We start from the raw sequence: 12,451 nt of genomic DNA, 5'->3' as shown, positions 1-12,451 counted from the left end.
ACCACTAAAGTAATATATATATATATATAATACACTGGTGTCAGAAATTAAGAGAATTTGCAGACTTGGTCGATTATCTCTGGAACTACTGGACCTATTTTAATGAAATTTGATCTGTACATACATTGATACAATACAATATAAATAACCCTTCAACAATTGTAATGCACATTCATGCTCGTGCGTTTAATAGGGGGTATGATCCCCTCTTACAGACCTTGCAGCGTGATTTCATACTTGAAATTACTCAGTTTATCATTTCTTGTAGCAAATTGGCCTGAATCGTCCTGCGGCAATTTCATACCTACAGACTCCGATTAGTGTTATGCACGATCATGAGTGTGTATTACAATTGTTGAATGGTTATTTGTTTTGTATTGTATCAATGTATGTACATATCAAATTTCATTAAAATCAGTCCAGTAGCTCTAGAGATAGTCGACCAAGTCTGCAAATTCTCTTAATTTCTCACAGTGTGTATAGATAGATTTTTTAACTTAAATACTATTTTCCTTTTTATTTTCAAGAAATAGTGCACAAAATCCTTACAAGGCATCATTATTTGTGCTATTTTATCTTTTTAGAAGTTTGGTTTACTTGCATATTATTTTCAGCGACTCTATGTATTATACATATCATTATACGGCATCATTAAATATTTTTTCTTTTTTAAAAATCTTTTTCCTGCATCTATATTCATATTTTTGTATTTCAACAAGTTTAAAAACAAGTTAAGTTTGTATTTCAACAAGTTGTGTTTCAACAAGTTTAAAAACAAAATCACACACCTTCATTTTTCTTCATGACGAAGTAAAACAATTCCTTGAAAAAAAAATGTGAAAATATCATAATATTTAAATTGTAAATTTAAAGTATTCTTTAACCAATTCTTCATATTTGAGATTTGAAAATTATACCTATGTCAGTTGTAATTTATTACATTTAGTAAAGCAGCAAGTCTTTTTGAATAATATATTCAAAACATTCGTAGGTAATATAAAAATAAGATTACTTTCTGCTATTTTAGAAGAAAGGGAATTAAATGCTGCTTTTTTTTTCCTTTAAGCCGCTAAGTGAAAAAATTAATAATTGAATTATAAATAAGACCTTTTATTTCAAGAAATAAATATTATTTAATTAATAAAACTAAATTTAGGAGGATAAATTAATTATTTTTTGGAAGTTTGTTAGTACGTTCTCTAAAGAGATCACTTCGTTCCCCGAATCCGAAAAATATAATATTTTGATGCGTTAGCAATCAGTGTAAAATTTCTTCGCGTCAATGTACAGAATTTTATGCTACTCTGTTATATTGAAAAAAAATTTATTATGTACAGAATCTGCACTGAATCAGAAAATCTCTGTGAGCTGTGCTGCTCTTGATTTTCTGTAATATTTCAGGACTCTTTTACAATGTATCCCATTTTTAAGCTTTCGAGAAAAGTGTTTTTTTTTATATATATAATCTATATTTGCTTTATATATAAAAGACATAGAAAACACGAAACATTTACACGTACTGTAAAAAATTCCATATGAAATCATAGTGGAAAGTACCGGTTCCTTGGAAGCATCATCCATAAAATCCATTTTTACCGTAAAATATTATGCTGCAATTTTTATTTAATTAGAGTCATTCAGTGATTTTACGATAATTTTTACTCTTAAAATTGCGGTACATAAGATTTTTTGTACCGTAACATGTTCCGGTAAAAATGAATTTTAAGGTAAAAAAGTACCAATACTCTAAGCGCCGGCTTTTATTTTCTTTTTTTTTGGCGTAATTTGATCCCGAATTTTTTACTGTCCGGCTTAACTAATGACAATGGATCTAACCCAAGGTTTATTTATACCACTAAAGTAAAAGTATAAAATATCCAAAAAATATCTTGAAATATCCACCAAAGACATGCAAGCGGAAATATAATCAATGAAAGACAGTTTGATTCAATAATTGGATCCTGGAGTCTTCTTGTCTTTTAAGTTGTGTTAACATGAATATGAAGGTTAATGTTTATTGCAATGAACAAAAAATAATGTAAAAAAAGGAATAAGTAGTGAAAATCGCTGAAAAAGTTTGGATATATATTCAAAGAAACATAATAAATATTTCTTTTTTCTTATTATTTTTCTCAACGAACTCCGCGTGAGAATAATTCTATCATTTTTCTCCAAAAAAAATCTTTTATTCCAGAAAACGAAATTCAAACCCTTTTCTAATCCAAGATAAAATTAGAGAACAAAAACTTAGTTAACGAAACAAGAACTGAACTGGGGAAAAAACGAACTAAATTACCTATTGTGAGAAACGACGAAACTATTCCGAGCTTTGGCCCCGACGAAAACAATGAGTAACTTGCATGTTATCCTTTCATCTTGTTATTGCTTTGAAAGATTTTTTCAACGCATTTCCATTATTGGGTGAATCACTCCTAAGTCGTAAACATATCCTCTTCGATTTTTTTTTTTTTATGAAATATGTTTTACTTCATTTAAAAGAAAAACTTATTGCATGTTTGTTGTCGGTTCTTTCGCTAGAAAACAACAACAAATATGGCTTATGCATAGGAAGCTTTGTAGATATACACTTATAAACTTCAACGCAATCAATAAGTAAGATGAAATCAAATAACATTTCGTTGTAAGGTGTTGTTTTTAGAAAAATGTGTATACATTTATTTTTATGGGCGAAAATCGTTTTAATAAAGTGTTCTGGTAAACAAAACACTAAAAATAATTCTTTGAAATTTTCTTTGCTGTAAACTAATTATTAAACTTGTTTAACTTCGCAAAAAGTTTTTAAATTTATCAGCATTATGCCTCTTATATTATATTTGGTTTAGTTGTGGTTAAAATGGGGTTGTTCTGTGTCAAGGAGCTTTTGAAGTCTGCTCCAAGTTTCATCAACTTTTGGAAAGTTAGTTCGACGGCTAATGGTTTCTAATTGTTTAACTTTTGATTTTTTGATTGATTCAATTTATAATTTTCCCGTGAATCAATATTTTAAATATTTCATTCAGAAAATATAACTAGAAAAAAAATTTAAAATCTGAAAGAATAATAAAATACAGTTCGCGATTTTTTACGAACTTAGGGATCATTCCTACTGAATGAAGTTTGATCGTTCTACTTTAAATGCACCAATCAAATTCTTAATTTCTAATTGTATATTTTATATAAATTTCTATTTTGAGGAAAAAGTGACAAAAAAATAGTGTTGGTGCAGCGTTGGAAAATATTGTTTATTAAAGTGAAAAGTTTGTTTCCAAAACATTTGAGTTCTGCACAAAATCGTTTATTTATAATAAAAATAGAAGAAAAGAATAAATTTGTGCTCTTGACTATTTAATTTGCATACATTTGCACAGAAATTTTATGTGAGATATTTTGAGAAGAAATGTAATATTTAAAAGCATTAAAAAATTTACTTTAAATTTTTTATCTATTTTAACCAAAATTTTTTAGAACTTAATTTGCATTTAACATTTTTTCTTACTAGCTTTTAAAAAAAATATTGATTTGCTGTTAACATTTTTTCTTAGTAGCTCTTAAAAAAAATTTTAATTTGCATTTAACATTTTTTTTTTGAGTAGCTTTTTAAAAAAATTTAATTTTACAATTGAATTAACAAAATAGATATATCGCTTGAGATGCATCGTTGTCCATTTTTTAAACACTCATTTCGAGCTCCATCCGTTTCCTTAAACACGCGTTTCGAGCTCCATCCGTTTCCTTAAACACGCATTTCGAGCTCCATCCATTTCCTTAAACACGCGTTTCGAGCTCTGTTCATTTTCTTAAACACGCGTTTCGAGCTGTGTCCATTTTTTAAACACGCATTTTGAGCTGTGTTTATTTTCTTAAACACTCGTTTTGAGCTGTGGTCATTTTCTTAAACACTCGTTTTGAGCTGTGTCCATTTTTTTAAGCACGCATTTTGAGCTCTGTTTATTTTCTTAAACACTCGTTTTGAGCTGTGCTTATTTTCTTAAACACCCTTTTCGAACCGGGGAGAATTTTATGTAACCCACAATTCAAGTTTTATCCCTATTAAACATGCATTTCAAGCTGTGTCAATTTTGTTAAACACGCGTTTCGAGTTGTGTCCATTTTCTTATACGCGTTGTGTTGATTTTCTTAAACACGCATTTTGAGCTGGGGCTATTTTTTTAAGCACGCTTTTCGAGCTATGTTCAAAATAAATAGTTCACCGGCAAACTGCCTTATATAGCTAATGATAAAACCTAATGGAAAAAACTGATCGCAGAAGAAAAAGAGCGTAAAGTTTAAATATCACTTACGCTCTATGTAACGAAAAAAAAAAACGTAATAAAACTTTCGTTTTAAAAACTTTCTCGTGTTTTTAGTTATGATATAAAAATATTTTGCTTGCCAATATTAAAAAATGAATAAATAATGAAAAAAATCGCTATATTTTTACGATTTTTTTGAGTTTTAACCTCCCAAATATATTTTTCGCAATTTTGTTTTAACTAACTTTTAAGCGGTCAAGATAGGGATACACATTTAGCACATGTTTTTTCCTAAAAATAGGAAGAGAAGAATTTCGGGATCTTGAAAACGTTAAACTGAAAGTTATGCGCTTTGTTTGTTCTTTTATTGTGGTAATCTAGTTAAGGATCTTATCGTTGCCAGTAATTGTTTTACGTGTCAAAAAAAATCGTTTGCTAGATTTTACTTCTTTATATAGTGCGTAAAAGATTGGCGCCATGCCTTCTCCGCTTCTCTTCTATTCTTAAAAAGTCTGGGGAATTTTCGAAACATTTAAATGGTTTAAACTCTAAATAACTAGGCATTTGATAATAGATTAATGACCTCTATCAGGTTTACGAAATCCAGATGTTACCGTAACATCTTCTAAGAACACAAACATAACTATTCATCACTTTTCATTTTATTTTAATAAGGAAAATAAGACTATTGCTTTAATATTCCATAAATTTGTTTGATATAAATAAAGAAAATATAAAAATATGCCTACATTTAATTTGTAGTCAATAAATCGTAGGATTAATTTGACCCATGCCCGGCTATAAAAAGTGGTCGATATGTGAAAAGCACCTATATAATAAGCAGTGGTATACATCCATATCTGTCAGTTTCTCCCGTTTAAACGGGGGATCTTTTTGAATATTTCAAAAGTTAGTAAATCGTACAATTTAAACTGAGAAAAAAAATTCAAGCAATTTATAACTTTTATTTATTTTTTTAAAGAACTGAGAGTATTCCTTTAATGTTCCGTGAATTGGTTAGAAATAATTTAAAAAAATATGAAAATATGCAAATTTTTTATTTGTATATGATTGGTTTACCTAACACTGCTTTAACCCATATCCGTCTACAATATATGACCATTAGTGGTCGATATATGAAAAACGCCTATATAATAAACGGTAATATATATTCATACATGTCAATTCCCGTTTAAACGATGAATCTTTTTGAATATTTCAAAAGGTAGTAAACCATACAATTTACAGGGAGAAAAAAGTATGGTCTCAATCTACCGTAGTTATGGTTATGGTTAAATATAGTTAAATATGGTTAAATTTACAGTGTTTCTGGCTCTAAGGGAACACCAAAAACATCGGTAATTTAAAAATCGATAATGATTTTGGCAAAATTAACGAAAAAATATGACTTTATAGTATAAGATGAAGTATGGTAAATGTGGTAAAATTTTATGATTTTATCATAATACCTTTAGAACATAGCAATAAAAAAATTTGTTCTGCTTAATTTATTTTTCAGATTTGTATTTTTTGCTAAACGTGTGGTAATCAGAACTATATTTTTGTTCAGCAACCATTAAAATATGAAAGGAAAAATTTCCAAATCAATAATTCAAAACAGTATATTTTAGTTTTAAATGTCTATTTACAAGAAATGTCGCTACCATACAGTACGGTAATTTCACCAGAATATTTTTACTCCATGTTCAACTTTACTTTTGATTTTATAATTTTTTTGACTGAAACTATACTTAATCAGTTGAAACAAATATATCAGACCTGTGAAGTTTAATAGCTGGCAAAAGGATACAAATTAAAATTACATTAATTGTTATTTCGCTTATCACTTTCAACATTGTTAGGGACTACGACTTCTGGGTTTATATCTATGCACATCTGTTCATACTAAGTGGATATTTCTTAGTGCTACCTACCACTTTAGCTTTAAAAAAGAATTGTGCTCTCACTTTAGATCCAAATACAATTATTTAAATTATTAACATAACATGATAGATAAGACTCTCATGTTTGGGAAAAATAAATCTTTAATAAATTATGAAAAATAAATTATGAAAGGCTTGTACTGCCTCTTTTTTGAAAATAAGTAAGTAAATAAATAAGACGCTAAACATACTCAACAAATTATAGTGGAAAAAAAACTATAGAAAAAACAAGGAAAAGGTTGTGAAGATTTTTTTAGAAAAGAAAAAAAATTATAATTTTTTTTAAAAAATTCACAAATTTAAAATATTTGAAAATTTGAAAAAAGAAAAAAGAATTTTAAATTTTAAATTTTTTTCAATTTGTGAATATTTTTTAAAAAAAAAAAATTTCATTAATTCTTTTTTCTCCTTTAAAAAATATTTATATCTTTTTCCTTATTTTCTCTACATTTTAACTAATTTGATAAGTTCTATGTACTTATAGCATATGCACAGTAAATGAAATTTATTATTATTTTTCTAAATTTCCTTCGTTAACCTCTCTTTATATATATAGATATATATTTATGAGTGAAAATTTTCTCTGTTGCAAAACTGTTATCTATAATGATTTCAATTACCAAACCTTCTGAGAAATCATTCTAATAATTCGAAATTAAATGTTCCATATTAAAATAAACCTTGAAAGGCATTTTGAAAGTTAACTGGCTTCTGAAATGAATAGAAACCTAGAATAGAATAGAGAATGGATAGAAATGAATGTTTGTCCAGCTGGAATTTTCAATCTGGCATATCAAAATTGGACCGTGTATGCGTAAATCATATGCACAATCCTGAGCACTTAGCTTTTATTACCGATTATAAATCACCCTATTACCAATTTTATATCACCCTATTTATGACCAATTGTATGTTATCCTGATTTTTTTTATCCTTTATTTTTTTCATTTTATATCCTTTTTTCTTGAATATTACGTAACAAGTACAATTATATTATAATCCAAACTTTAAAAAAAAAATTATGCGATGTTTAAACAATTGGGATTGCATAGCAATAAAAAAAACTTCACTAACTTTAAGCATTGCAGCTAGTCATGTAGTCCAAAGGAATCATACAAACGTATCTTTTATTTAAAAGCACATAAGATTGTGTGTAATTGACGAACTGCTACCGTAGCGAACAATGCGTACAAATTAGATACAATTCAACTTTTTATTCGGTAGATCAAGAAAATTTTGATGTCTGGAAATTCTTATGTTTGATTTTTGGACAATTGAAAACTTTAAACAGAATGGCATAAAATTGAAAGCACTGTGCAAAATCAGATTTCGATAAAATACATATGAAAGCCCTTAGATTTGAAACTTATTAGACATATCTTCCTTTAAAAATTATTCTATAGGGCAGAAAAAATTTGTTTTTAAATTGTTTGGCTTTAGAAGAAACCGTTTTATCGACAACCACGTTCCGATTCGAACATTAAAGGGCCTCATGACCTCCTTATGAAAAAGAAACTTTATGTGCCCACGCGGCTTCCTCATAAATCTTGGTCTCACCTAAACTGCTGATTTCCTTTTGGATTTAGTCAAACGAGCATTCTTTTAAATCTGAAATTTATATTATGAAAAACCAAAGGTAATTAACTCTTTGACGCAAGTAGGACATCAGTGTCCCTTTCATGTAAAAATTTTTTAACTCTATCATTACAAGCAAAATATATTTTAGTATTTCTTAATCAAAAAAAAACAGTCTAATACAGTGAACTCTCACTACTACGATATCCGATACAACAGTAACTACCTCTATTACAGTAATGTTTCGTGGTTCCGACGAATGTGAATTAATGTTATCCTCCTCTCAATATTGCAATATTCTCTGAAACAATGAATCACTGCAAAAAATTTTATTTTCCTTCAAATTTCAACTTTATTTTCTACATTTATTATTGGTTTTCAAATAATGTAAGAAATCTTATTTTATCATATTTTGCCTTTTTTTTTTCGGTCTTCTTTTCTTTCTTTTTTTTTCGGTCTAAAGACTCACTACTGATTATGTACTTATCTTGTTTCTTTTTACCACAGTAATTGGCTTTTGTATTCAGATTTCAGTACCCAATCCTTGACATACACAAAGCACCCCAAGACCTTCTATTCTTAGAATTGCCTCCCTTATCTAATAAGAAGTCACTGATTTCATATTTACCTATCTGATTTCATATTAAACCATAATTAACACACTGCAAATTGAATTTTTATGTAATATAAAAATAGATTTATAGTTACTAAATATATAAGATTGAAATTTAAAAAAAATTTATTGTGCCCCCAAAGTATGTAAATCCCTCGACATAATAATATATCCCTATACAACAATATTTATTAGTTTCCTGAAATATTGTTGTAGCGAGATTTTACTGTAGTTAATAAAAAAAAAAGCTGTTAGACTATCCGAATTATGTTTGTACTAAAATATAAAAACCAAAAAAAGTAGTTTGAGAATTTTTTTCTTCATTCATATTCAAAATTTCCTCAAAAATTGATTATGTTAATTTAAGAAATTCCAATTATGAATAACTGTTTCTCTTACATCATCTGATTATTTGAAAAGTTATTGATTGGAAATAAGCCGTGATTGAAAGACTTTAGCTTTAACGCTGAAAAAGACAGCGACGTTTCTTTTGCTGTATTTCATAACTATAAATTATTAAAATGTTAAATATAATATTCTTCTCTTATTTTGACCTAAATTAATGCAAAATAATAATTAGAAAAATTATGAAAATTTGTTCAATGAAAATTCGTGTTCAAAGGGTTAAATATTCTTCATTTTTTTTTCTATACAAATAAATCATTTGGTAAAAAACGGTTTTAAATGTCTTTATATTTGTATATCTCTATCTACCTATATATCTATATCTATATGCCTATGTATCTATATATCTATATCTATATACCTAGGTATCTATATATCTATATATCTATATCAGGGGTTTCCTAATCATACTTTATAAAACATAAGTCTAAATTGATTTTGATATATCATTCACTCAGTGNATATATCTATATCTATATATCTATATCTATATATCTATATCTATATATCTATATCTATATATCTATATTATCTTTATATTGATTTTTTCACTATAATTCTTGTATTTTCTCATTTACCTAATAGATGAAAGAGATAATGTTTAAATATCTTTCTTTCAATTTCCTAATCATACTTTATAAAACATAAGTCTAAATTGATTTTGATATATCATTCACTCAGTGTTAGATATACTAGAAAACACAGATAGCCGATAGTATATCATCCTGATTACATTTCTTTAAGCGAATTAACTTATTCTGCGAATCCATTAATAAATAATAATATTTGTACTGAATTTAAACAGGCACTTTTCAAATGAAAACAATAATGTTAACGGCTAATTTTGGAATTCTATTGATACTTATACTATATACACTAAACATTCACTACTCATACCTTTATATTTAAAAATACTACCATTACAGTAATTTTTTTAACTCAATTTAGGACACCCAATTATCTGAAACAATAAATTTAAGAATTTATGACCAAGTTATCTTGCCGTTGCTTACTGAAGTGTGGAAGTATAGTTTGTCTATAAAAAGTACTCCCTCGTCATTTGTTTGGACCTCTTTCGGTGACTAAGGCTATGAGGTTTTACTGTTTCCAGTAGGGTTGTTGGGTCAATATTTAAGACACATTGTGCCTCGAATTGGTGATAAAAAGCGAATTCACGATAGCAACACAGAATTGTTATTAGAAAAATAAATTTTCCTACTGATTAAGTGATCAATATTATACGAAGAAGATTTAAATGGAAAACATTTTTATTTATTTCTGATATCAATACAGAAAAGTTAAAAACGAACATCCTTCCCTTCTTACAATAGATATGTCCAAGTTAGAGATGAACTAGATCAGTGTCCCACTATCATTCAATCAATTTCCGTTTGCACTATTCCTATAGGATAAATCGTATTCATATCCCGATAGAAATGTATTCGTATTGGTTGCTCCTGTATCTGATTGATCATTGATGGATTTCCAGTGGACAGGTAAGTAAAGTTACGCCATGTTATACATCTCTATTTTTACCCATATAATAAAACAATGCGAGTAGGACCACCGGTTAAGTTGTCTTCTTTCCAACAAAAAAAAATTCTATCGCTATTTTTAATATTTCTGACGCACACATAAAAAATTTTACTTTTGTTGACCACATAACTATCAGGCTCCCTTATTTCCCTGAATTACAACTTACTATTAAAAATAGCATTCATTGTCGTTAATGAAGTCAAAAGGCACTTTATTTTATTTTATTTTTATGATTTGGAAACTTGTTGTTTAAACAATTCTGCTCTAGAAATTTCTGTATTTTATAAAATACGTAATTCAGTCTACAATCTGTAGGGGAAAAAAAGTCTACTAGTATTTTAAATTAAAATAGATGTTCATTATAAAAGAAAAAAAGGTCCGTCACAACGGACTATTACTGTACTTTCTCTCATATATTTTTTTTAACCAGGATTCGCATTTTTGACTCAGATTACAAGCAATAGCCAGAAAATGCAACCTAAATAAGGTAACTATGAAAGCATTCAAGCTTCTGGGTGTATATTTAGCTTTTTGCATTTTACTTGAGGCATTGTTTCTGATGTTTTTTTTTTTTTTTACCGGAAATTGAGTGAAAACAAGCTTGAAACTTTCTGTGAAATAGTTTTGAAGGTGGGTTTTTTTCAGTAAAAGTGCAAATTACGCAACTGACATAGGTATTTATACAAGTGAAGCGCTGATTTCTATTTATTTTTTCGCGCTGAATCGAATGAAACTATTCACAAATCAATGGAACAAATAGTACAAAATTTAAAAGACTTTTTATTGTATAAAAAATACTTCTTTTGATTTGGACTTATGTACACTTCTTACATGGCTATGTAAAAGCTACATAAATACGAAAATGATATTTTTTGAAGTAAGTTTTCATGCAGCATTGAGATAAAACACGAATAGATAAAATAAATAGCTAATATGTTATAAGAATTGTGCGTGTGCGATCTTGTACTTGCACTTGCATGCACATCTCATTATGCTATACAAACAAGTGAGGTATTATTTCCTATGTATTTTTTTTCTCCCTTAATTGAATGAAGAAAATAGAGAAAGGGATTAGTATTTCAAAAGTTGCAATGTTTTTTCCTACCTATGCATAAAAAGTGCTTTTTTTTTATTGTACTTATTATGAAGAAATTCCTTATAATTTCAAGGTTTATTTATTCTATCAGCTTGAATTTTAGCTCTTTCAATTCTACATAAAATTATTACATCGGAATATGTAACTTACATGTTTAGAAAGCTTCCAGATACCAAAGTAAAAAGCGTAGATAAATGCGTGTTTATTCCTTGAACAAAATAATAAATAAACTTAAAAAATTGGAAAAAGGGAAATGCTCCTACAACCCTTTTTTATTTCTTTTAATATTTGACACACATTAACCCTTGATACAGAGTTTTTATTAAACATATTTTTTTTCTTTATTTTGTATCAATATTTTATTCTAGGTCAAAATAAGTGAAGAATATTATATTTAGCATTTTAATAATTGATGGTTATGATATACAACATGAAACATCGGTATATTTTTCTGCGTTAAGGGTAAAATCTACCAAAAAAGAAAAAGAAACTCACTTCCAACAATAGTTTTTCAAACTTGCAACGACTTGCAGTTATTTAGATCTAAAACAAACATTTATTCATCATTGAAATTTCCTTAATTTACAAAATCAATTATTGATCAACTTGCAACGACTTGCAGTTATTTAGATCTAAAAAAAAACATTTATTCATCATCGAAATTTATTTAATTTACAAAATCAATTATTGATCAACTTGCAACGACTTGCAGTTATTTAGATCTAAAAGAAACATTTATTCATCATTGAAATTTCTTTAATTTGCAAAATCAATTATTGATCAACTTGCAACGACTTGCAGTTATTTAGATCTAAAAGAAACATTTATTCATCATTGAAATTTCTTTAAATTACAAAATCAATTATTGATCAACTTGCAACGACTTGCAGTTATTTAGATCTAAAAGAAACATTTATTCATCATTGAAATTTCTTTAAATTACAAAATCAATTATTGATCAACTTGCAACGACTTGCAGTTATTTAGATCTAAAAGAAACATTTATTCATCATTGAAATTTCTTTAAATT

At 27.5% G+C, this 12,451-nt stretch overlaps 1 long non-coding RNA gene across 1 annotated transcript in view; it reads right to left on the bottom strand.

Annotated features, from left to right (window-relative positions):
* Positions 1–2,600, bottom strand: part of LOC122269162 (uncharacterized) — a 54,698-nt gene extending 52,098 nt beyond the window's left edge. Inside the window, exon 1 of the long non-coding RNA XR_006225011.2 lies at positions 2,297–2,600. This is a non-coding gene — a long non-coding RNA (uncharacterized lncRNA). The remainder of the gene's footprint in view (positions 1–2,296) is intronic.
* Between the last annotated feature and the right edge of the window lie 9,851 nt (positions 2,601–12,451).

The sequence above is a fragment of the Parasteatoda tepidariorum genome, chromosome X2, assembly GCF_043381705.1.
Source record: "Parasteatoda tepidariorum isolate YZ-2023 chromosome X2, CAS_Ptep_4.0, whole genome shotgun sequence".
In the NCBI taxonomy this organism is placed as follows: domain Eukaryota; kingdom Metazoa; phylum Arthropoda; class Arachnida; order Araneae; family Theridiidae; genus Parasteatoda; species Parasteatoda tepidariorum.
The sequence above is the reverse complement of the archived record's forward strand: the minus strand, read 5'-3'. Positions and strand labels throughout refer to the sequence as shown.